The sequence below is a fragment of the Pteronotus mesoamericanus genome, unplaced genomic scaffold (genome assembly GCF_021234165.1).
Source record: "Pteronotus mesoamericanus isolate MK-2021 breed Mesoamerican mustached bat unplaced genomic scaffold, CSHL_Meso_final contig_56, whole genome shotgun sequence".
Lineage (NCBI taxonomy): Eukaryota > Metazoa > Chordata > Mammalia > Chiroptera > Mormoopidae > Pteronotus > Pteronotus mesoamericanus.
In genome coordinates, this window is record NW_026555201.1 from 22,740,518 (window position 1) to 22,767,830 (window position 27,313).

Sequence of the window (27,313 nt, forward strand, 5' to 3'; positions counted from 1 at the left end):
AGAAAAAAATAAACAAACGGGACTATGTCAAACTAAAAAGTTTTCTCAAAGCAAGGGACATCATCAAAAAAATAAAAAGACAAGCCACAGAGTGGGAGAACATATTTGATGATACATCTGATAAGAAGTTAATATCCAAAATGTATAAAGAGCTTACAAAACTCAATGCCCCAAAAACAAACAACCCAGTTAAAAAATGGGTAAAAGACCTGAATAGATACTTTTTCAAAGAGAACATACATATGGCCAATAGACATAGGAAAGGACGCTCAAGGTCACTAATCATCAGAGAAAGGTAAATTAAAACCACAATGAAATATCACCTCACACTGTCAGAATGGCTACTATCGATAAATCAACAAACAGCAAGTGCTGGCAAGGATGTGGAGATAGGGGAACGCTTTTACATGGTTGGTGAAAAGGCAGACTGGTGTAGCCACTGTGGAAAGCAGTACGGAAATACCTCAAAAAATTAAAAATTAATCTGCCTTTTGACCTAGCAATCCTGCTTCTGGGAATATATTTGAAGGAACTCAAAACACTCATTTGAAAGAGCATAAGCACACCTATGTTCACTGCAGCATTATTTACAATGACCAAGATATGGAAGTGGCCCAATTGTCCATCAGTAGATGAGCGGATAAAACAACTATGGGACATTCACATGATGGAATACTACTTGGCCATAAAAAAAAGAAAATTTTATCCTTTGTAACAGCATGGATGGACCTGAAGAACATTATGCTAAGTGAAATAAGTCAGTCAGAGAAGACAAATACCATATGCTCTCACTCATATGTAGAATCTAATGGACTGAACTAACAAGTAAAAAAGGGAAAGACTCAGAGATGGAGAACAGGATGACAGGTAGTGGTGGAGGTGGAGATGTGGGGGCGGAAGGATTGAACACAAAAGAAAAGGATTCATGCCATGGACCACCATGTGGTGATTGCTGGGGGAGAGGAGAACAAGGGGACTAAATCATAATGGGAAAAAATACAGTAAAGATTAAATTTAAAAAATAAATAAAATGGCTACAAAAAATTTAAAAAGGGGTATGGTAGATGTTGCTAATTTTATTACCAATTTTTCAGTTCCTTCAATAGAGTTAATTGATATACTTTCCTATTTGACTCTGCAGTAGGTAGCTCTCACTAGAATGGGCATATTTTTCTGTCCCATTTATTTTGAATTTGGCTATGTAACTTGCTTTGGTCAATGGGATGTGGACAGATGTGACAGTGTACCATTTCCGAGCCAAGATTTTGAGAAATATACTGTTTCTACTTATTCTTTTGCACTCCTCTCAGTTCCATGGGGGATATATCACAGGTACATGGAGGTTGGGAGGCACATAGAAGAGACCTGAAGCAGAGCAACCAGATGACCAAAAAACCAAGGAGCAAGCAACTGAGTTATCAAGCCACTGAGATATTGTGTTTTTTTCTGTCATAGCAAAACAGATTAATATACATAGATTGCCTGGAAATAAGGCACAGTGTTGGGACGTAATTTCTGACTTAGGGACACAAAGTATTTCCTTCTACCCCTCAATTACTGTTTGGTGAGGATGGAGAGCACTTTATATTGTTATTTTCAACCCTCGTTGAAGTGATTACTGCATATAGGGCAAGACTTCAAATTAAAACAAACAACCCCAGAAAACTACTTGTTAAGTAGTTTTATTGGTGGTTGTTAAGTGGTACAATGAACCATTGGGTAGTTTAGGATGTTCTAAGAAATACAGGCACCAGAGGAATATGACTTTATTTAAGAGCTGTTATGTGAAGACTTTGCTAGGACAGCGTGGTAAAACAGTAGTTTGTCACTCAATTCATTTGTCTGTATGTGCAAAAAATATTAAGACAGGAGTAAAATGCCACCTGAACAGAGACAAAACTGATGAAATCTTGTTAAAGACAAAAAGATAAAATAAAAAACATCAATTTGCACGCCAGCTGTAGATTTGAAAAAGATCACCACACAAAGGAATAGAGACTGAGATTAAAAACAAACAAAACACTTTATTCTTTCTGTTAGCAAACAATGAGTCCTGACTGATAAGATGAATAGTGTAACATGTTTTCTTGACTGATGATATGTAAGGAGGCAAGTAAAACAAAACAACATAAGACCCATAAGTGAAAAGTGCTGTGGGTATGAGAAAAGATGCTGGAAAAAGTACTTACTAAACTAAAAAAAAAATCCTCTGAATATAATCTAATGCTAAATAAAAAAGAATTCCTATGAAACCACTTGATAAACTCAGTAGTACAAAGGAATGCAGGAAGAGTAAGAAAAAAAATCACAAGAAGGAAGGAGGACTATGAAAGAAATAACTACAGAACTGAATAAAAAGGCAAAAATATTGTAATGTATACATTTATACATATAATAAATAAATGCAAAATAAATGCACCAAAATATAATATGAAAAATGAAAAGAAAAATATTTATTGCTATATTTTTTTGGAAGTATGTTCCACAATTTAAAGTGTTCATAGTGAATATTTAGGTAGTTTTCAATTTATAAAATTATTAATAAGGTTTTTATAAGGATATTAACATTTTTATTTTAGATGATTATATTATTTATTTTTATGACCTTAAAAATATTTTGCATGTTTTTAGATGGCTTTAAGCTTTTATATGCATGACTCTGGAAAACAGTAATAGCACACTTGAATCCCTTTCATCTAATGATCAATAGGATTTGATTAACTTTTTGATGAGTAAAATATTTTAATTCTGATTATATCCTTAGATTACATTAAAGAAATTAGATATTTTGGCTAAAGTTTCTTCCATTTAGGACAGTATGTAATTTCAAAAGTTTTATTCATGCTTTCATACTGCTTCCCTCTCAGATATTGACAAATTGCTGTCCACAATGGTTCTACTAATTGTCAGTCCCATGAACATTGGAATTTGTCAGTCTTTAGCCAGTAGGGAGTTTTTAAAATTGTTTATGCTTTAGGAATTTGAATTATAATAATCCAGAAATTTTTATTGCACTGCTGGGAAAGAGGAGCAATAAGCCTGGGGTTGCCAGGGACCACAGTTGCGCATGATGGGGGCAAATGAAGCTAAGACACAAAGAAGAGACAAGTTTGGAGAAAAATCTGAATTCTGATGATATCATCCGAATTCCAATGTATTTCTTATTACTTTAAATAGCTTTTTTTTTTTTTTTTTTTTTTTGCTTAGAACAGTTTGAATTGGATTTCTGTAACTTAGAAGAGAATGATGTATCCTAACACACAGGTAGATAGTTATTAATTTCATACATTCAATTTGAAAATTTTTCTGTAATTTCAACTTGTGGTAATAGCATTGTCAATTACACTAAATATGTTCAAATATATATTTGCACCCCAACAGTTCAGAGTTTTGATCTCAGATTACTATTTAAAAGACTTCTAATACATTTTAAATTGTTTGAAGTATCTCCATACTGCCTTCCACAGTGGCTGCACCAATCTGCATTCCCACCAACAGTGTAAAAGCGTTCCCCTTCTCCACATCTTCACCAAAAATTGCTGTTTGTTGATTTATTGATAGCCATTCTGACCCATGTGAGGTGATAGCTCATTGTGGTTTTGATTTACATTTCTCTGATGATCAGTGACATTCAGCATCTTTTCATCTGTCCATTGGCCATCTGTATGTCCTCTTTGGAGAAATGTCTATTCAGGTCCTTTGCCCTGAACTTTTAAATTGGATGTTTTAGGATTTTTTTTTTGGTGTTGAGTTTTATAAGTTCTTTTTAAATTTTGGATATGAAACTCATATCACATATATCGGGGAATATGTTCTCCCATTCCATGACTTGTCTTTATTTTTTTAATGATGTTCTTTGCTGTGCAAAAACCTTTTATTTTGACATAGTCTCATTTGTTTATTTTTTCTTTTGTTTCCCTTGCCTGAGGTAATATATCAGATAAAATATTGATATGAGCAATGTACAAGATTTTACTGCCTATGTTTTCTTCTATGATTTTTATGGTTTGGGGACTAACATTTAAGTCTCTAATCCATTTGAATCTATTCTTGTGTGTGACATAGAAGGTTGTTTCTAGTTTCATTTTCCTGCACATATGTCCAATTTTCACAACACCATTTATTGAATGAAGTATCTTTAGCCCATTGTATGTGCTTGCTTCCTTTGTCAAATTTAATTGACTGTAAAAGTGTGGGTTTATTTCTGGGCTCTTTATGGATCTGCCTTTTGACCCAGTGATCCCACATCTGAGAATTTATCCAAAGGATCCTAATATACTAATCCAAAAAAACACAAGCACCCTTATGTTCATTGCATTATTTGCAATCATCAAGATATGTAAGCAGCCGAAGTGTCCATCAGTAGATGAATAGATAAAACAATTGTGGGATATTTACACAATGAAATACTACTTGACTGTAAAAAAAGAAGAAAATTTTACCCTTTGCTACAGTCTGGATAGACCTGGAGAACATTATGCTGACAGAAATAAGCCAGTCATAGAAAGGCAAATACCATATGTTTCCACTCATATGTGGAATCTAATCTAATGAATAAACTGAACTAACAAGCAAACTAGAGACAGACATAGATGGAGAGCAGGATGACAGTTGAGGAAGAGGGTAAGGTGTGAAGCCTTGAGCAACAAGCAGAAAGGACAACAACTGGACATGGACAACAGTGTGGTGATTGCAGTGGTGGGAGGGGGTGTGAAGGGACTAAATGATAATGGAAAAAGTACATAAAAAAAAAAGCTTTTTGATGAACTAGAAGTTGCCTTCCGTTAGAAGCTCAATTGTAATCCATACCCACATATTGGAATTAAAAAAAACATTCTGTTGTTTTGTGTTTGTAAATTTTGTGTATAATGCTTGGCTGTCTAGTATAAGTGAATTTTACTTTGTTATTCTGTTTTTTACATGGAGGAAATATAAATTAATCTCTGAAGAGTGCCAAAATAAATGTTCTGCTTCTTTTAAGCAGCGGGCTTATTTTGTCATTTCCATGAAATTCCTTTTATGTTAAAAATAAAATCCCATTCTATTATTTATTTTAGGAAAATAATGTATTCCATCTGAAATAGATTTTACTTTTGTCTGTTAAAAGACACTGGCAAGTTAAATCTCAGATATATCATCATATTTGTAAGATGCTGTGCCATTTAGCTATTTTTAATTTTTATACGGAGAATTATTTATGATGGATGTTTCAGAGCTCACCAATTCATTTCAACCTCAGATACATTTGCACATTTTATTTCTTATTTATATTCTATTTTTTCATAAAATTCTGTTCAAATACAATGCCAATGTAAATGTATCTTCACTCAGGATACTTAGAATCTTTGCCTAAATGATTTATAAATGAGGAAGTACTAAAGTAAAGTTTTTTTCCAAATCTGGAGGTGTTCTTCTCTTTTAGATATACACATTTTTAGAGCTCAACAGATTAAAAAAATAGTCTTTGTGTAGTTTCATGTTTTGTTTTACTTTCTTCTTATAGATCAGGACAACAATTATTTTTTTTCCTGTAAAGGGCCAAATAGTGAATCCTACAAGATTTGCTCTCCATAGGGTCTGTCACAATTACTCATTTATGCTGTTGTAAAAGAAACACAGCCATGGACAATGCGGTGTGTACCAATAAATCTTTATAAAAACAGACAGTGGCCAAGATTTTGCCCTTGAGCTATGTAGTTTTCTAAACTCAGTAGATAGCTAATTTTCTCATTGGCCATGAACTTAGAAGACATGTTATATTAGAGGATGATACTATACTTTAATAATTGCAGTATTTGTAGACTTCACATGTGTATAACCATAATTCTTGCTCTTAAGATACAGGCGGGAGAGTGAGACAGTTTTTGTAAAAACAAAAACACGCAGGCAGTGTATGTGACCTTATAAATATAATAATATAGTTCACATTGATCTCTAGCAGGCTAGAAATTTTCATAAAATTGGTTTCTGCAATGTCTGAAGAAACTATTTTTTTGGATATAAGGAATAGGGACATGGGAGAGTAGGTATAGGGAAATAGCAAAAATAGCTACTAAGTTGAAAGCTGAGACTTCTACAGACAGTCTTAAAAAAAACTCTTTAGATAATGATTCATTATATATAAAATTTATATATTAATTTGTTATTAATATAAAACAAATTATATTAATTATATTAATTATATATTATATAAAATGTATTATATGAAAATATATTAAATATATTAATATATTAATATCAATATACTGATTATAATATATAGATATAATAAATATATAGATATATAATCAATTTACATATTAATTTATATGCTTGTATCTAAATTAAAATTAATTTTTAATATATATATAAAATTAATTAAACAGAGGTAGCCAGACTAGATGTCTTGGTCTTATTTCTGACCTCAGAAGGAAAGCTTTCCTACTGAGTATGATGTTAGCTGTGGGCTTATTATATATTGCCTTAGTATGGTAAGGTACATAATACATAGAAAGTAATAGTAATGATAAATGGAATATTATTCAACCTTAAAGAGAAAGGAACCCAGCCAATGAATCAACACAGATGGACTTGGCTGACATTATTAAAAGTGAAATAATCTGACACAGAAGGACAACATCATATAATCTCACTTATATGTTGAATCTAAAATAGTCAAATTCATAGAAGCAGAAAATAGAATGATGACTACCATGGGCTGAGGGAAGGCAGACATAGGGGGCGATGGTCAAAGGGTACGAAGTTTCAGTTATGCACAATAAATATATTTTGGAGATCTACCATTCAGCACTGTGGCTATAGCTAACAATACTGTATTACATACATAAAATTTTCTATAAGAATAGATCTTATTGTAGGTGTTCTTACCACACAGAAAAAATAATGGTATTAATATCTAGGGTAGAATGAATTTGGGGCAGGTGATAGACATGTTTATGACCTTGGTCATTATGGTTCCATAGATTTCTACTAATCCCTTCATTCACTGAATTTTAGACATTAAATGCATACATGTCAAGCAGACCTCAATAAAGTGGTTAAAAAAATTCTCCCATTTGTAATGAATAATAAGCATAAGAATTCATTATGATATCTATTTCTATAAACTAACAGAAAAAGAAGATTGATCATAAATGAAAGGCCACTGGAAAAAACAATACCAGACAGTTTTTCTGTTGTTTCAGGAAAAAAGACATTTTACAAAAAAAATACCCTATATTCTTAAAATCATTGAAAACCAGATACCCTTTGATTTCATAAAATATTGTTCAGAGAGGAGTTAATAAAATAACAGGATGACATCAAACATGGCAACAGAGGGTAGTACTCATTAAACTATAGATTACAACATTGTCATTACAAAAGTGAAACACACATCCTAATCAAAGAGAAATGGAGTGTATACAAAGTCAATTATAAATGACAGACTCAAAGAGAAAAATACTACAATAGAAAATTTAAAAGATCATCAGAAAAAATTAGATTAAATCAAAATAATTAGGAAATACTAAGAAGATCTGACAGAATTATGTCCTTAAAAAAAGTACAAATGGTACAGGAATAATATTTAAAAATAAAGGAATAGTTGCCTTGACTGAAAGAGGACATTTAATTGTCATCGAAAAGGACAGAACTTAGTAAATGATAAGTTGATAATGAATAAAAACAACAAAACATATCTTGGTGAAATTACCAAAATTCAAGTACAAAAAAAAAATCTTATAAAGGATTTAACTATGAAAAAACCCAGCTACAGGACAAAAACAAAATTTTGGCCATAGCCTTCTACACAAGCAATGAGAAGTGCCAGAAAATTATTAAAAATATCTGCTACAGAAGTAGTTCTTAAAGTGAAGTCTAAGTTTCTTTGGAGGCTCAAAATTTTTCAGATGGCTTATAAAAGTCAAAACTAATTTCATAAAAATACTAAAATATAATTTGCTCTTTTATTTTCTATGAATGCATAATGGAGTTTTCTAGAGACCATATGATATGAGATTTTGCAAAAGACTGAAGAAGCAGACATGAAAGGCTATTCATTTTCTATTAAACAGAAAATTCAAGAGATTTGCAAGAATATCAAACAATGTGGTAGAAAAGATGCTAGATACGATTTCAATCTTAAATTTATTAAGATTTGTTTTGTGGTCTAACATATAATCTATCCTGGACAATATTTGATATGCCCTAAGAGGGCCTTTTCTTTAATTAACTTAGTAACTTTGAGCTAGATATTTCTACTTTCTAAACTCTGGTTGCTTTATTTGTAAAGTAGGCAGTGTGCTGTGACTTTCCAATGTTTAGCTCATCCCCTTTGTGGCTCCAAATGGAGTTCCCTGCCTTGGCAGGATTACCGCAATTTCCCTTCCTCTTTTGTACCTGACTCTCTTAAGCCTCAGCAAATTCATTCATTCCCTCTTCTAGATACATTTTCATTTCAAGCAGGAGTAGAGATTTATGCTCAGTGACCCCTCCCCCACAGGCTATAATTTACAAATATGAAAGAGTGGTTTAAAAAAGTACAGGACATAGGTATTCTGGACGTTTTCAGTATTTACTATATAGAAGACATTCTGCTACATACTGGGGATATAAACGAGATAGCAAAAGTATAACATAGAAGATAATGACACCTAACAGGGTAGGTTAAGATAAATGCCATTATAAGCACACACAGAAGTAAATGAAGCATATTGCTGGAAGTGTGTGAAGTTTCTCAGAGGACCACACAACTAAAGGACATATCCTCATTTCTAGCAATAAGAATAATATTTTATCCCAAGGAAGGGGAACATTAATATTTTCCCCTTATATCTAGTTTCTCTGAACAGAGCATTTTATAAGTATATATTCCAACCAAATATGCATAGCCTGGTGATTCATCACACAAGCACATGTAATATCCAAAAAGTATCAGAAAACGTAGAGCAAAATGTGATTTTTACCTTCAAGATAACAATTATCTATTTATTTTCAAAGTCAGCTCTTAGAGATCTAACATTTCTTAATGAGTATTAAGTGCTTGACATTTAGTTTCTTCAATTTGAATTTTCTGTCTTACCCACTTGTTAGAACTGAATCCAAAGTGATCTTTTCCAAACCCCCATATACTGTTTATTTTTAAATACCTCCCTCATATATTTTCTCATCATGAGTTTTAAAGACAGAATAGCAAGGTTCAAATTCCAGACTTATCAGTTGGATGCTAGGAAAGCAGGCAAGATGCTTATTTATTCTGAACACATGCTGCTTTATAAATTAAAGATATTGCATGTAGATTTTCAGCACAATGCACAGTACATAGTAGACATTACAGTGACTAGATCAATTATAGATTGTAAAGGAAAACCTGTCTGCTCTCCCACCCCAATGCAAGATGGAGAATACTCTTTGCCTTTACAATTCTCTCAGTTATTTGTGATCTGGTATGATGGTTAGCAAAACTCTTGCCAGATTTTCACTGTTCCAGACTAAAACATAGAGGAAGAATAAGCAGTCTAATTCTACCTGATCATGTATTATTCTAATTTTTTTATATTATGTCTGAAGCTTAACTTTTGAAATTAAAAGTCATAAATTCATTGCTATGAATATACTCTTTGGTTTTACCTTTTAAAAAAATGCCTGTTAAGAAAATGATGGTCTCATGTGTCTCAGGCATGAATTGAAGAGGGCCAGAGGGATATTAGATGAACCTTCACAAAGAGAGGGAGAGAAACATCAATGTGTGGTTGCCTCTCACACACCCCCACTCAGGGACCTGGCTCGCAACCCAGGCATATGCCCTGATTAGGAATGGAACTGGCTGCCCTTTGGTTTGTAGGCTGAAACTCAGTCCACTGAGCCACACCAACCAAGATACTTTTAGAGCAGTCCTGACAGATATTTTCAGCAGCTTCTCACCATCAGAGGGAAAAGTAAACTACACAATTTATGAGTGACGCACACTGCCATTTGGTAGTTGATTTAAATACCTATTTGGCTTGAACTCTTTAATTTATGCAAGAACCATACAGTTCAGCAAATGAAATAAAAACTTGTTTTAGTATCACATGGATCTGACCACATAAGATGAAAATAAAACCAGCAGAGGGTTAATTATTAGTTAATGGTGCTTTGGATGGTGCATACTTCCCTTGGTCTAAAATGAAATCAGGGAATTTTCCCTGAGATAGATCAAGTGACTTCCTAAATAAGGATAAAAATGTTATTTTTCTATCAGCTTCATTTTGTAATTCTAGTAAAAGACTATCAAGTTTTACTCATGATATTTTAAACCTATTTAACAGTCCCAATACAAAATTGTTAATGCCATAATTTTATTAGGAATTAAAGTAGGGCTCAGAGGAATATAATTTCCAGGGACATATTTCATGGTACTTTATAAATTATTTCATTTTTTTGGACTCACTTTATTGGCCTTTCTAATAAACTGACTGTATTATACTACAAGGCTCACAGTAGATTCTGTCTTCTCACAAACACCCTGCACTTATATTTACTATGCTCTAATTCAAGGTGCCTAAAGCGTTTCATGTCATGGTAGTTCAAATGACAATGTGAAAATTTCAAGGATATTTTGGAAGGCAATTGATATTCCTATAGTGGAGAACAGAAGTTGTAAATAGACAGTATTATACAAGATTTTAAACTTATTATCAACCAAGTCTATAGTGACTCATTCACATTTCCAAATATACCAAAACTCTAAAAACCAATGGACTCTCATTTACTTTTCTTTAAAATATTTTTGATAGTTTGATGTAAAAACATATTTAGAAACTAAATCTAATAGAAATGAAAGTGAGGCTATTTATAATCTTTATTTATTCCACTAGGGAGATTCTTTGTGCTTTGCTAAATGGTTAGAGAGCATTGCACTAGTCTTTGCTGAGTATTATATAGTAAGAGATATACATGTTGTAATAAATTTAAAAAATAATGTAGGATAATATACATAAAGAATAATACACACATGTATTAGTTTGCTAGGGCTGTCATAACAAAACACCATAGATAGACTGGGTGGCTTAGACAACAGAAGTTCATTTTCTCACAGTTCTGGAGGTTAGAAGTCCAAGATGATAGTGTTAACAGGTTTTTGCGTCTTCTGAGGCCTTCCTGCTTGGCCTCCTCATGGTACCTTCGTATGACCTTTCCTCTGTGCACATTTGCTCTAGTGTTTGTATGACCTAATCTTCTCTTCTTATAATGGCACCAGTCAGATTTGATTAGGGTCCATCCTAATGGCCTTATTTTAACTTAATTACCTTTTTAAAGGCCTTGTCTCCAAATAAATCCCACATTCTGAAGTACTAGTGGTTAGTGCCTCAACATGTACGTTTTGAGGGGACAAAATTCAACCCACAACAATACGTACAGTTTGGTAAACTTCTGATAAACACACATACCATGGCCAGTACCATGGAAGCCTCTCTCTGTGCCCTTCAAGTCACTACCCCTGTATTAGCAAGGACAGTATCTGCTGATTTTTATTTGCATAGATTAGATATTTTATCTTGTATTTTATATAAATGTAATTGTATACCACATGCTCTTTTGTGTTTAGCTTCTTTCAATTACTTTCACCTATAATGACTTGCATAGTTGTAGGTAATTCATTCAAAACTGTCGTACAAAAATTATGTCGATAAATCCATCTGTTTATCTGTATTACAACTAATAGGCATTTGAATAGTTTCTAGTTTTGAGCTGTTACAAATAATACTGATTTTACATATCTTTTAATGAGCATTATCCAGGAATGGAACTGTCAGTTATAAGGTATGCTTATGTTCAGCTTCAGTAGTTCTCCTGTACTGTGTTTCAAAGCTTACAAACCAATTGAAGCTACCATTTGAACAATGTTATACGTGTGATGTCTATTTTGCAGAGGAAGATACTGTAACTTAGAAACAGTATTTGAAGTCAAATATGGTACAGGAAAGCATTAGAGAAGAAATTAGAGTCTCCAGAATATTTATTGATGATTTTAAGATATCACACATACATTAGATAGGAATACAAAGTATTACTGTGCTAATTCTAAGAAGTCAAGGGTAAAATGAAATGCCTTTGTTTCCTTAACTGAAAAGAACAAAAGATATTAGTTTTAAATGATCAAAGATCAGAAATGAAAGTAAGAACAGCCTGACTCAAGAAGCCTTGATTGATGACTATCATCAATAAATCAAGAAACAAGTGTTGTCGAGGATGTGGAGAAAGGGGAACCCTTTTGCAATGTTGGTAGAAATGTAGATTGGTGCAGCCACTGTGGAAAGTAGTATGGAGATACCACAAAAAATTCAAAGTGGAACTGCCTTAGGACCCAGCAATTCCACTACGGGGAATATATCCAAAGAAACCCAAAACACTGATTTGAAAGGATATATGCACCCTGTGCTCATTACAGCATTATTTACAATAGCTAAGATTTGTAAGCAGCCCAAGTGTCCAACATTGTATGAGTGGATAATAAAGCTGTGGTACATTTATATAACGCAATACTACTCGTCTGTAAAAAAGAAGGATATCTTTCCCTTAGCTACAGCATGGATAGACCTGGAGAGTATTATGTTAAGTGAAGTAAATCAAAGAAAGACACATGCCATATGATTCCACTTATACGTGAAATCTAAAGAACAAAATAAACGAACAAAACTGAAACAAACTCATAGAGATAGAGAACAAAGTGACAGCTGTTAGATGGGAGGGATGTTGCGGGGCCATAGACACAGACAACAGTATGTTCAGTATGGTGATTACCAGAAGGAAAGAAGAGGGGAGGCAGGAGGTTAAAGAAGGCAAAGAGGTGATGAATGGTGATGGGAGGAGACTTGACTTTGGGTGGTGAGCACTTAATACAATATACAGATGATGTACTGTAAAACTGTATATCTGAAACCTATGTAATTTTACTAACCAATGTTGCTTCAATAAATTAAAAAGAAGCCTTTTTTTATACCATGTTACTGATTACCAAGGAAAGTTTTGAGACTTTTTTTTCCAGAAGTAAAATGATTAAAAGTAAATTTAGTTAATTAATTAATTCATTTCTAAGGTTGTAATAATCTCTCTGGAACCCAAATACCCTACTACCCTCTAATCTTTGAAGAATGGTCGCAACAATGAATGCTTGTCACTTTCCCATTTGTTCTTAATCCATTCCGTCAGCTTCTACCAACCTAATTTGCATTGATAGGTACTGAATTCTTCAAGCTGTCTTTTCAAGGATCATTTACCAAAAGGATTCTAGTTGGGTTCAGCAAATGGAAATAAAATAAGGAGTCTGGAGGATTTGAGAAAGAGAAATAAGCAGTATTTTCTATTTCTACTCCATTTTTCCAGCTCTCATCAGGCTGTCTCCACCATAGTTCCAATTTCCATTGGTTGAAACTGATTCCGGTCACACCACATCTCTCTGATTTTTCCTACTCCAAAGATGATAGAGGTCTCCTGCTGCTAATATTTTTGGTTGCCTTACAATCCATTGTTTGACTTTCTAGTGTTTCCATCTTTTCATAATTAGTTTTCTCTGTTTAACTACCTAGGATGAGCTTTTCCTAATTAAACCCTCACTAAAGCAGTTTTAGTATCTACAAGAGGTGTATCCACAAAAGAAATTTTAACATGGGATTTGGAATCAGATTATTGCCCTATTGGAGCTTGATGACTTAACAGGTAATTTTTGTTTTTTTTGTTTGTTTTTGTGTGTGTATGTGTGTGTGTGTGTATGTGTGTTTTGCTAAAGAAAAATGTGATGCCAGTAATCTATGGTATTCATCAGGATTATTTTAGGGAAAAGCTTTGAAAGGTCAATTATTTGCTGGCTGCTTCTAACAGTTGTGAAGAACTTTGAAAAAGACAAAGATAGGCTAAGACTTCTAAACTCTCATCTCTAAAATCAGAAAGCGGAAGTTTTCTTTATGGCCTTAAATAATTTTTTTGTTTGTTTGTTTGTTTTATCTCGTTTCAACTATAAGGCCGGCATAGCTGAGTCTGACCTTAAATCTAATTAGGCTGATTGTAGCATTAAAACATAACTCAAATGCACAACGTTGTCATTTTTTTGTTTGTTTTTTAATATTAGGATCTAGGCATTGCATTGGAAGAAATGCAACACTAAGATTGAGGTAAAAAAGTCTGTGAACACAAATGAATCTGAAAAGTTGAACCTTTAAATTCTGCCCAAACTTGCTGGCCAGCAGAAGTACTCTTTCTTCACTGTCTGAGAAAACCAGCCTTCCCTTTCTTAAAACTGTAATAAGTTCATCTGAGGTATTTATTCAAAAGAAAAATATCTATCATAGCTCAATTTTATCACCACTTATTGCTTCAAGATTGGCAATTAGAAAAATGTTGGAAGAAATTTTGATGACTGAATGACTTTTACAACTTTTTTTAGATTAGATAACAAAATATATTCATTTGGTTCAGATCTGTGTAATTGATAAATGAAAATCATAATGAGTATAATTATGGGCTTAGAGAATTTAAGCTTAAGATATACTGTTAATCTAAGAATGCAGCTCTTGAAAAAGCTAATCAAGTACTTGTTTTAAAAAAAGTTAAAACATGTCTTTACTTGATATTTTGTAAAAAATTACAGCACTTTTAAAAAAATAGTATTTTCTTTCTGGAAGCTGAAATCATTGTTATAAACATAGTAATATTTGTAATATTACCTTTAATTATAACTTATAACAAGGAGGTTGGGAAACAGAAAGATCAAAGATTTTACAATCACACATATAATCAATAAACTTTGAGTCTCATTTTCCATAATGTTCCACTTTTTAGATTCTAGGAGGTTCCACTTCTATATATCCATATTATGATGAAAATGTACATTACACATCTACCAATCTTGTGGCTATGGAATCTAATCAGTCCTCTAAGCTCCATGAGGTTAGGAGCAGTGCAAGTGTTGATCCAGCATACTCTCTTACATAAAGTTGACTCTTGTTGTCATTAACTTCTGTTTTCTTTTGTTTCCAGTTCTCCTCCATCATGGTGCAGAGTAGGAGTAAAATTCCATCCCTCTTGAAATTAGGCATGACTGTGTGATTTGCTTGGATGATGAAAAGTCAACAGATGCACCTAGCAGTGCTGCCCTGGGAAAAAGACTTTAAGGGGCAATGAATGATTTGCCACGTTTATTCTGTCACAGTAAACAGAGGTCCTGTAGCTGGTCTCTAAATGTGGACAAAATGAAGCACAGCCATCTGCTGAATATATATCATGGTTTTAAGCCCCTGAGATTGTGGCTTTGTCTATTACCTAGACTTATTGAATTTTTTTGATCTGATTTCTGATGGAGACTTAAAAAAATTAATCTTCTGTTACCTAGTATAGTAGTTCTCAACGCTATTTTATTTACGGCACCCTTCCTTAAAGTAAAATTTTACACCAGATAATAACACTTGAAAATGGGCTATTCTGCCCAGCAAAGACATCATTTAAAATCAGAGGGCAGATAAAGAGCCTCCCAGACAAGAAAAAGCTAAAGAGGAGTACATTATCACCAAACCAGCATTATATGAAATGTTCAGGGTCTTCTTTAAGAAGAAAATCAGAAAAGTCCCGAGACAAAGGAAGGGCCACCGCCTAGTCCCTGCCCCTGGCTGGCTGAGACCACCCTAGGACTTTGAATATGTCTGGGGTCGCCCTCAGCAGACGTGCCCAGGAGAAGAAAGCTTGGAAAAAAGACCACCCGTCTGGTTTTGTGTCTGCCCCAACAAAAAGTCTGGATGGCAAGATGAACCTCATCAACTGGCAGTGCACCATTCCAGGAAAGGGACCCCTTGGGAAGGAGGCTTGTGTAAACTACGGATGCTCTTCAAAGACGACCATCCATCCTCTTGTCCGAAATGCAAATTTGAACCACCATTACTTCATCCCAACATGTATCCTTCTGGCATTGCATGCCTGTCCATCCTCAAGAAAGACAAGGACTGGAGGCCAGCCATCATGAGTAAGCAGATCTTACTAGAAATACAGGAACTTCTAAAAGAACCAAACATCCAAGATCCAGCTCCAGCAGAGGCCTACACAATTTACTGCCAAAACAGAGTGGAATATGAGAAAAGGGTTCGAGCACAAGCCAAGAAGTTTGCACCTTCATAAGCAGTGACCTGTGGCAACATCAAAAGGAAGGGATTGGTTCGGCAAGAACTTGTTTACAACATTCGCAGATCTAGCATTTCTCTATGCAATTACTAGTCACCCAGGGGAAGCGAGTGGGCGCCATTTTCCATTTCCGCCACTGGTACACAGTTCTCCACTTGCTGAATTGCCTCGTTTTTCACACAGGGTCTCTTCCTTCAGTCTTTTGTATTTTTGATTGTTATGTAAAACTTGCTTTTATTTTTATATCGATGTCAGTATTTCAACTGCTGTAAAATTAAAAACTTTTATACTTTTACGAGTCCCTGAAGAGCTATTCCCTTTGCTCCTGGGTGCAGGTGTGCTTCCCACTGCCAAGCTACACACAGCCTCCAGTTGGCTGTGTGAAAAGGAAATACATCTGTCCCCCTGCTCTCGCACCTCGATCCTTCTCTTTGTAGAACGTGGGTTGTGTTGCTACGAGCCTCAGGTCCAAAGTCAGCCAGCCTCTTGTTTCCACACCACTTCTTTTGTGTCTACATGGCACTTTGTCTGAATTGATCTTTAGAGCAAATAAACTGTTTATATAAAAAAAAGAAAAAAATAGTGACCAATAAAATGACAACTAATATGTATATATCAACAAATTGAATCTTAAAACCAAAATAAACAATAAGAACAGAAACAGAATCATACATCCAGAAAACATTTTGATGGTTGCCAGGTGGGAAGAGAGTTGGAGAATGAGCAGAAAAGATGAAGGGACTAAGCACAAATTGGTAATTACAGAATAGTCATGGGGATAAGGTACAGCATAGGGGATAGAGTAGCCAAAAAACATATATGCAGGACCCATGGTCATGGACAATGGTGTGGGGAGGCTGAGGAGTTGGGGGGTGGTGCTGGGTTGAGAGATGGCAAATGGGGAAAATTGGGACAACTGTAATAGCCTAATCAATAAAATATAACTAAAATAATAAAATTAAATAAATATATGTTTTTTTTTTTACATATACACAATGGAATACTACGCAGCAGACAGAAAAAAAGAACTACTAAACTTCGTGACAGCAGGGGTGGAACTGGAGAGCATTATGCTAAGCGAAATAAGCCAGGGGGCGAAAGACAAGTACCATATGATCTCACCTATAAGCGGGACCTAACCAACAATACAAAGATGCAAGGAAAATAAGACCAGCAACACTGAAAGGAAAAGAAATCAACAGAGACAAGAGGGAAGGAGAGGGGGGGTAGGGAAAAGGAAGGGAAGGGGAAAGTCAAGGAACATATAGCAAGGACTCATGGACAAAACCAAAGGGGAAGAGCTGAGGGAGGGAAGAAGGGAGGGGGCAAGAGAAAGTGGTGGGGGGTAGGCAGAGAAAAATGTATTTGAAAAAATAAAATAAAATTAAAAAAAAAAGAGTCTATGCTGGTAAAGTGGCTAAAAGGGCTTGGTTCTTCAGGGTCCATGGGTCTGCCCACCTCCATGAGTTGAAGTGTCCGGGGAACTCTCTGTGGCTCTATCAAGTCTTGGCTGAGCACAGCAAAAAACTGAGTTAGAAATCAGGACACTTTGATTTAGTCACAATTGATAATTAATGATATATATAAATTCTCTCTACATAAACTTTTAAAAATATTCTAAAATTCTAGTTTCTCACACACAGTATATGCATACTGCAGGAATCATTCCTAAATTTTACTTCATATTGGTTGCATAGTAAGATTTACAATAAGGTAAGAAAAACTTGATTTGGCATTACGTATGTGTGGGTATGTATTTGTATTTAAGGTGCAATAGGATAGTAAAATATCTAATGTAATAGTACCTTTATGGCTTCTGACCAAATGTATTTTCTGAATCATAAACCACTATAAGAATATAAAGTGTTATTTTAGTTAGGATAATGCATTTAGAGAGAATGAATTTAGGCACTTTTGTTTTGTTTTGTTTTTGTTTAAGGTGATGGGACCTGAGCTCTTAGTTTCAGTCCAGAAAAAGAAAGCAAATGTTTTGGCATTTTTCCCCCTTAATGTGCACAAGAAGATTAAAAACACTGGGCAGCATGAGGAAGGGCAGAAAACTAACACAAAACATAAGCTTATTCTACTGTAAAATTACTGTGAGGCCCCGTTTGCAATATTCTGTGGTGTGATTGCTAGTAATATTGGAGATATAATACAGCTGGAAAAAACTCAAGAAGTTGTCATTTAATGGCCCAAATGATGGAATACTTCCATGAGAAACCAGAAAAATAGGATTCTTCAATTTGAGAAAGTGAATGTGAAGAGAATAATAATTAAACTAAATAAACTGGTCTCTGAGACTGATTTTAGCTCAAGGCAATCTTGAAAAAAAGGACTAAATAAAAATTGTAGCTACCTTTATCGAAATTTAACAATATGTCAGATCCTGTTCTGAGGACTTTCTACATGTTTATTTATCTAATGCTTAAAATAATTATACACTAATTAATAGATACTATTAATTTTCCCACTTTGTAGATGAGGAAATCAAAGGTGACTCCAGGTAACTTATATACCATCATGTTGAAAAACTGGGCTGGCATATGAAATTTATGGATAGATATATTGGAATGGCTTTCAAATTACAATATATATATATGACTTTCCTAGATTACTTATGGAAAATGTGGATCCCTGGCCTAGGAATTAAGTGTATCTGGAGTAAAGCCAGAAATATGCATTTTAAAAACACCACAAGTATTAATGTAAAGTGTATCTATGACCCATACTTGGAGAAATACTATATTGGTAAATAAATACTTTTGGGAAATCCATTCAATGGGTGACTTTGGTCAAATTATTTAACCTCTTTAAAATCTCACTTTTTTGATCTACAAAAGATACATAGTATTAGAAATATTAATATCATTAACTTTAAAAAGGATTAAGCAACTTACCCATTAAAGTTGCTGATCATAGAGTAATTAGAACACATTAGTGTTTATTTTTAAGCAAAGTTAGCTATGACTATAGAACAGCCATGGTTATGCTACTGTGTAATATTGCTGCTGCTTCTTACCTATATACATTTGAAGTAATATTTCATCTTTTCCATTCAAATATTTTAGAATTATTATGTGCCCCCATTATTTATTTGAAAACATACCTGTTTTTGTTTTGTTTTATTTTTATGTGTGTTTAATTTGCATTTTTTTGTCCTATGTAAAACATTCCTTGACTATTCCAATCCACAATAATCTCTAGCTAGATACCAGTTATGGAATCCCTGCTACTTGCCAGGCACTAGGTTAAGTCATTCTCCAGGTCATAATCCCCATAAGGTAAGTGTCATTATCTAATCTTTACAGGGAATTCAAACAATGTGCTTAAAGGAGAGGTAGGAAATAGAAGCCAGAAACATAATGAAGTTCTGTCTATGAAGCTCAAGGTCAGTTTACTACATTATCTTTCTTCACTTTACCCTCTGTGCAAGTCATTGGACTTTACAGTTTTCTAATGATATTGCTCAGCCACGTTTATATGTGTTTATCAATTTTAAAAATTGTTCTAGTTCATGAATAACTACAAAGAAACCTATAATTCACATACTTTACTTTTAATCCTCAGAACTACTCTATATATATTTAGATGGGTTTATTCCTCAAAGCCCCAAAGTCAAACAATTAGTAATTGAAGGATATATGAATTGAACCCAGGTACATCTGGTGTCAAACTCCACTATCTTCATGCTTAGTCATTTATTTGAGTGCTTACTAGTAAATAGGCTTTACAAATAGCTTGGCATATACTCATGGACAAAGCAGAAAAACCCCTGCCCTTATAAACTAACACTGTTTTGAAAAGTGGTCTCTCATTTCTTTGATTTCATTGTGAGCACCTTGAGGACAGCACTCAAGTGATAGACCAAAGAGCCAGTTGCAAGATCTCCCGAATACAGCTGCCTAAAGCATATTGATTGAGCACCTTGTAGATGATAACTTGAAAGGACCATAACACGTGATAAGGGAAAATAGTAATTACTGTTACTCTATCCTAGGGCTTCAAAATAATCTCTTCTTTCAGATTCCAATGCAAGACAAAATGAATACCACAGCCCTTACATAACAGTGTTTTGTTTTGTTTTGTTTTTACTACTAAGGAAAGTACTTACATCACTGCACTAAAATTGATTGTTTATATCTTCATGATTTTTAATCTACAAGTTCTTTAAAGGCTAGGTTCAGTTTTTTGAAAAAAATATATCCATAGTAATCTACAGGGTAGGGCAAAAGTAGGTATACAATTGTGAGTATGTGAAACACAGAGTTCATTCTTGTATTATTGTTTATTAATCATTCTATTGTTTTCTATATGAACATTTGTAAACCTATTTTTTTGCCCCACCCTGTATATCTGGGAAATAACAAGAAGTAAGTAAATTTCTGTTGAAATAGGGAGAAAAAACTCTCCTAGTAATTTCATTAATATATGACATTCTCAAAAGGAAGAATATATGAAAGTATAAATATGAATAAGTATAAATTGAACAACTCATACAACTAGAATAATAACCCTTTCTAAGACTTGAATAGTCAGAAGGCTTGAGCTTAAATTTTAACTCTGCTGCTTACTCTCAATTGATCTAAAATAAATTTAAATTCCCTAAGCTTGAATTGCATTATCTATAAATCTCACTTGAGTTTAGATTGCTACAGATCATTTTAAAATTAAAATGAGGCAATATGTGTAATTACAGTTATTCCACTCTAAGTGGAAGCTAAGTAACAAGATATAATAACTTTTCCTTGATTATCAATCTATGCATATAAAAGTCATATAATGCAGTGATTTAGGAACTAAGCTTTCAAACCCGAAGACTGAAATTCAACTCCCACTCTACCAATTTTATAAAAGTGTTGTCTTAGACATATTTCTTAATATCTTAAAGTCTCAGTTTCCTCAAATGGAAAAAGAAAATTTTGTTAATAGTACCTCAACACCGCATAATGATGCTATAAGAGCTGAAAAAGAAAATATATAAAAAGTCATTAGCACAGTGCTTTGAATTTAGGAAGCCATAAAAAGTTCATTATCTTACTCATTTTTACAAAAGTTTACAATTTAATATTACTTAATATGCTGAGACATCATGCTAAAGGAACATGAAAAAGACTAAACAATTTTCCTCACATTACCTCTAATTTTACTATTTGTGTGGATGTCAATGACTATAAGGTCTTCCATTTCTAATCTATGGATTGTGATTTTTATATAGCTGTTGCTCCAAAGGAACTGGATTTGCCTTTTCCATTCAATTTAAATAATATCAGACTTTTAAAATATAGGTATACTCACTAACCAAACTTAAGTGTTAATTGAATAATTCTTTTTTCTTCCATCATGAAAATTATAGAAAACAAATATAAATATTGCTTTGGCATTTATGCATATTTAGTAATTTAAGCAGAAGTGAGATCAAGGCGTTGGACCCAGTTATTTTCTCACTTCTAAATATGCCAGGCTGTGAAAAATCTGCATTTGGTTTCCCTTATACATCTTGAATGTATTTCATGTATTTTTAAAGGGTTTTTATGATCTATTTTCTCACCAACTTCCACATGCCTGATGGAAGATGTAAAAAAACTATTCCATATGCTCTGTATAAAATATGTTAAATGGAGAAAATTGGGCATGAAACTGACTACTTAGAAAAAAATGAGTAGAACAATTGCGTGATATTTCCATCTGAAGAGGCAAATTATATTTAATTGGTCCTTTTGAGTTCAAATTTCCAGATTAAAATTAAGGTGATAAAAATTTAGTGAACAATAAAGTAATTGGTATGTTACTATTGGTTTATAATGATAAGCATGTGTTACTTGAGGTGTACTTTCTAAGGTAACTTATAACACAGCTATGACGGAGTAAGAGTAATGTAATAAACAGGAGCCTGCTTTTATCTAATTCATTGGTTTATACTTAATGCACAAAAAAGCTACCATAAGACATTTGAAGCAGCTTAAAATAAAAGGAACATATTCAGTAAGTTTTAATAGACATATATTAATGAAGCAAACTATACACCAAATACTTTTGTTAATGAAATTTAGTTTATTTAAGATAAAGTTTAGGTCTTAATTTTTCTGTATGATAAAATTTTTAAAAATTAATATTTAAATAATATTTTCTACAGCATAGTTTTAGTGTTGTTCATGAATGTGTCAGGCAATGCTCTAGGCTTCATAGTGTATTTTCAAGAATTGTATCTTAGATGCTTTTCCTCATAACCCAAGAGAAAGTATTATTGCACTCTTACAGATGAGGAAACTGGGGTGGAAAGAAATTAAAAGCCATGCAAATTTATGTAAAAGTAAGCCACCAAAGTTAGGATTTAAATTGTGATCTAATGGAAAGCTTTTCCCCCTACTTAATGGTGCCCCTCTATTATCTCTCCTGGAACACATTGTTTGCAAGACACCAGTCCTTCAAGGACTATCACGCATACAGAAAGTCTAATAATAATAAATAAAATAATAATTAAGGTCTTCAGTGGACTATCTATTTTTTTGTAGATTTCACATATTTATTTTTAGAGAGAGGGGAAGGGAGAGAGAAAGAAAGAAAACAAAACATCAATGTGCAAGAGATATATCAATCAGTTGCCTCTCACATGCCCCCAACTGGGGACCTGGACCAAAACCCAGGCATGTGCCCTGACTGGGAATCAAACCAATGACCTTTCAGTTTGCCTGTCATCACTCAATCCACTGAGCCACACCAGCCAAGGCTCGATTATATTTTTATATATAACCAAAAGATTGTCATCTAGGTAAACCTTATAAGATATTGACTCTAGAAGTCTTTAAATGAATAAATGATTTATGTGTTATTTATGGTTGATAGTAACCTTACTCCAGAGAAATAAAACAATGAGGTCTCCACTATGTCCTGATGAAAGTCATGTTGCTATAATGTATGACCAAAATTTTCTGTCTCCTGCATACATTTTATAATTTGCTGAAATTAATACAAACAGTCCAATATCAGCACCAATATTAAATCACCATTGATGATGTCTGCAGTTATGGTAATTTGGACTAGGATGACCACAATAAAAAGTGAATGAAGAGGTAAGGAAGATACATTTGAGAAGCATGATAAGATAAAGAAATTAGGCACAGAAAATGAGGAAGAGGACGTTGTCAGTTGAATCTCCTCACTCTCTGACTTGTGAAACTAGAGGAATAGCAGGGACACTCAGAACTCTGAAAGACAATGAGGTGTGAGGTGGCTTTAAATAACTGGGTTATGATACCAAGTAAGGAGTGGCTATATCCATCCATGCTGAGAAGAAAGAATAGGGCTGGAAATAAAAGGCACACTTCCATAGCTAGGGAAGTTTATGAGGAATATGCACATATGACTAAGACAGATCATGTAAAGTAAGGAGAAAGGAGACTTAGGACTAAACTTTTAAGGAACTTCATTTGTAACCACATGGCAAAGAATAAGCCCGCAAAGTAGCTGGCCTAGGAGATACCAGAGATGTAGGAGGAAAACATAATTCCACCAATTTGGTGCCAAAGAATTCAAAATGTGAGGGAACATTCATTAAGTCATATGCTGATAAAAATAAAATGAATTGAAGCCTGAAATTTCCATTTTATTTTTTATAAAGAAACTTCTATATTTATGTTTGTCCCAACTTAACCTATTAATGTATTTTTGCCATTATTTTAATGCAAAAGTGTTTGGTTGGATAATTAATTGACAAATTCTATCAACTCTTCAGCTTCTAAGCATTAATAAATTGAATTCAATAAAAAAATTGTAATGGGCAATTAAGAATAGAAGTATTTAAGGATTAATAATTTCAAAACAATTACTTTGTATAGAACAAGATTTATCCTTGAAAAAATATTTTCAAATTTATATAAACAGTTTTAATATATTATCTCTTGAAAATTAAGATGTTAAGTAAATTAAGAAAAATAATTTAAATAAATTTAATTACTTAAAATAATTTATGAAGAATAAAAATTACATTGAAAAAACAACTTTCCTTCTTTTCCCTTTGAAGTTTGTCATTATAATTTCATCTAAATTACCTTCATTTTATCTTCTGGAAATTATGTACTACTTAAATGCAAAATCTTTGCTGTGAAAATATATCAAACATGTCATGAGGAAGAAAAATAAAGTTACCTTAAAGTTTTTTATATATAAAAATATATGTATATATAAGTATATATAAAAAGTTTATTATATAAACATATATTTATTAATATATTTTTTATAATATATAAACATATATTTATATTTATATGTTTATATATACATCTTTTATATATATACTTCTCTCTCTCTCTCTCTCTCTCTATCTCTGAAATCTATGGAAGTCAAGTTTCAACCAAAATAGAAACTTATAAGTTGTCCAACTGAGGATTGTCTCAATATGAAAAAGAAAATTATTTCACAGAAAGTTTTTTTTTTTAAAGATTTTATGGAATCAAACTGGTGGGCTTTCAGTTTGTAGGATAACTCCCAACCCACTGAACCACACCAGCCAAGGCTTCAAAGAAAGCTTTTATGTAGATTTGTAACTGTGAATACCTATGTATGTACACACACATATAAATTTTAGTGTTTTCATATGAGGATTAAGGGGTCATATAAAATATATACTATTCTTTTGTAAATAAAAATTAAAACTAAAATCTGTTTCTTTGTGTTGGGATTTTAAATTTCAGATAAATAACATCACTTTCTTTCTCTCTTGAGATGGGAATTAACTGAAATAAAAGACCCAACAGACAAAGGTTTGAGATGAAGAAAATAGCATTATGATGATAAGCTGTTTAGATAATTTGTTTTAAATCTGTAGCAGAGAGGGCTTGCTAATACTTTAAACTACAATTAACCACATTTGAACAGACCTAAACAATTCAAAGTTTCCAACTGCAAGCTTAAGAATGAAGGCTCAGGAATTTGTGATTTGGGGGGCTGGCACCAAAACAGAGAGGAAAAATGAGATGAATTGAATATAAATAATTCCTTCGACAAACCTGAGCAAATAATTCAATCCTTTTTCCATGGAGATGAGAATGTGAGTAGTGCAAAAGCCCAGTATTGCCCTAAGCCAAAAAGTCCTTTCACTTGGAAACTGAAGCAGAAGAGAATTGCCACTCATTAATATGTGTTGGTAACATGTACTAAATTAATTTAATTAAAAACTCTTTCAGTTTAGAAATAAAAAAGAATTTAGACTAGTAACAAGACTAATGATAAAGGAGATATATATCTGTATATCTATATATCTGTATATCTATATCTATCTATCTGTATATATATATATAATCTCACCCTGGCCTATGATATACCAGAGGATATACCAGATATCTATACCTAGATCTATATCTAGATCTATCTATATAGATTTGATGATTTTTTTTTGCTAACTTCAATGTTAATGTTGATCTAATATGGCCTATAAATTGTATACAAATCAAAAGTATTAAACATCTAGTAGATTTATATAATACAAGGACATTATTGTTGGTTAAATCACCTTAACTGGTTTTTACTTTTCACTAGAACATGTTCTATAAAGAGAAGCCGCTGAGAGTTCTTGCTTCTTTTTTTTCCACATGTTTGGCCTCTCCTTGCACTTGTCCATGGGATTTAAAATATCTCAGAACATATACAAGGGGCACTGCATTGATGCTCTCTGTAGAATCTGTGGGCCAGTTTCAGTCCAACCTGAAATTATAACACTTTTAGGTAAAAAATGATCAAAATTTCTAATTCATTATGACAGATGGAATTCAAATATTAGAAATCAGGGGAAAAAAGAAAACAGAAACATGTGAGAAGCAGAAGTGCTAGCAGAAAACTCAAAGCAGGCTCAGCAATTGAACAGCCAAGTCTGAGAGGATTCTGGCTTCCTTGCCACCTTTCTCTTGGAGATGTCTCCTTATACTTCAAGCTGTCACTGACGTGTCCTATTTGCAGTCTTACTCATCACTTATTCTTCCTTCTTCCCTCCCTTCCTCCTCCCCTCCCTCCCTCCCTCCCTCACCCTAGGGTATGCTTATTGATTTGAGAGAGGAGGGAGGGAGGGGGGAGGGAGGGAGGAGAGAAAGAAAGAAAGAGAGAGAGAGAGAGAGAGATGTAATGTGAGAGAGAAACATTTATTGGTTGCCTCCCATATACTCCTCTACCGGGGATCGAACCCCCATCCTAGTACGTGCCCTCACTGGGGATTGAGCTTGCAAAGTTTGAGCATATAGGACGATGCTCAAACTAACTGAGGCACCCAACCAGGGCTATTATTCCTTTTATGGCAACAGAAAAATGACACAAACGCAGTACAAAAATCTCCCAGATCTATCCTTGCATTTGACCCTCTCAATGTAATAAGCACAAAGACCAACCTTAAAGGAAGTGACATTATAAAACAGCCTGGCTGACCTTGATTTTCTCACCCATGAATATGTTGGTATGTTGTGGCGGTGCACAGAATAGGGTATATACTTCATAAGAAAAGGAAATATGTCTTACTACTACATTCCCGATTTCTGGACGCATAGTAGATAGTAAAATAGTATTTGTGAGATAGAGAGGAACTAAGACACTGGTTTAAAGTTGGGATAAAATATAGAAGGTAGAATTAGAAGACAGAGCTTAATTATGGCAATTAGGACAAAAAACTGGGAATTGATTGACTGATTGTTGCTTGAATGTCCAACTAAACCTTGCATATCTAGAGAATAATCAGAGCTTGTTCTCCTGGAAAGAGGGCCACATCAAGATCCACTAACTTTTGGCCACCCATTTTATTACATATTTGTCTGGAAAATTAGCTGATTATAGGTCAAAAGAAGCGTACATTAGTCTTAAAAGTAGACCAACATGCAGGAAGTTTTACACAGTGCATCTCTCCCACATTTCCCCACTGCTGTGCTCCGGCCCTTCTCTTTCAGCTGTTTGGTTACATGGAAGGCTAGAGTTCATTTTCTTGACTATAGCACCTCAGACGTTTATTGGAGGAACCTCTGCCCCTATCTGCCTATTCTGTCTAGGCATTAGATGATCAGAACTGTAAGCCTTTTAATAATAAAAAAAAATGTATTAGAAAATCTCTTAGCTTTTTCAAAACTCTTTCCAGGAGATAGATTTATTCAAGCTTACGTCTTAAGTGAAGAAATAGAATACAGTATCATATCAGTAGCCATTGGCTTAG

The 27,313-nt window shown here is 33.5% G+C and overlaps 1 pseudogene; it reads left to right on the top strand.

Moving 5' to 3' along the window:
- The first annotated feature begins 15,649 nt into the window (after nucleotides 1-15,649).
- Nucleotides 15,650-16,125, top strand: LOC129075709 (SUMO-conjugating enzyme UBC9-like; annotated as a pseudogene).
- Nucleotides 16,126-27,313: the final 11,188 nt, after the last annotated feature.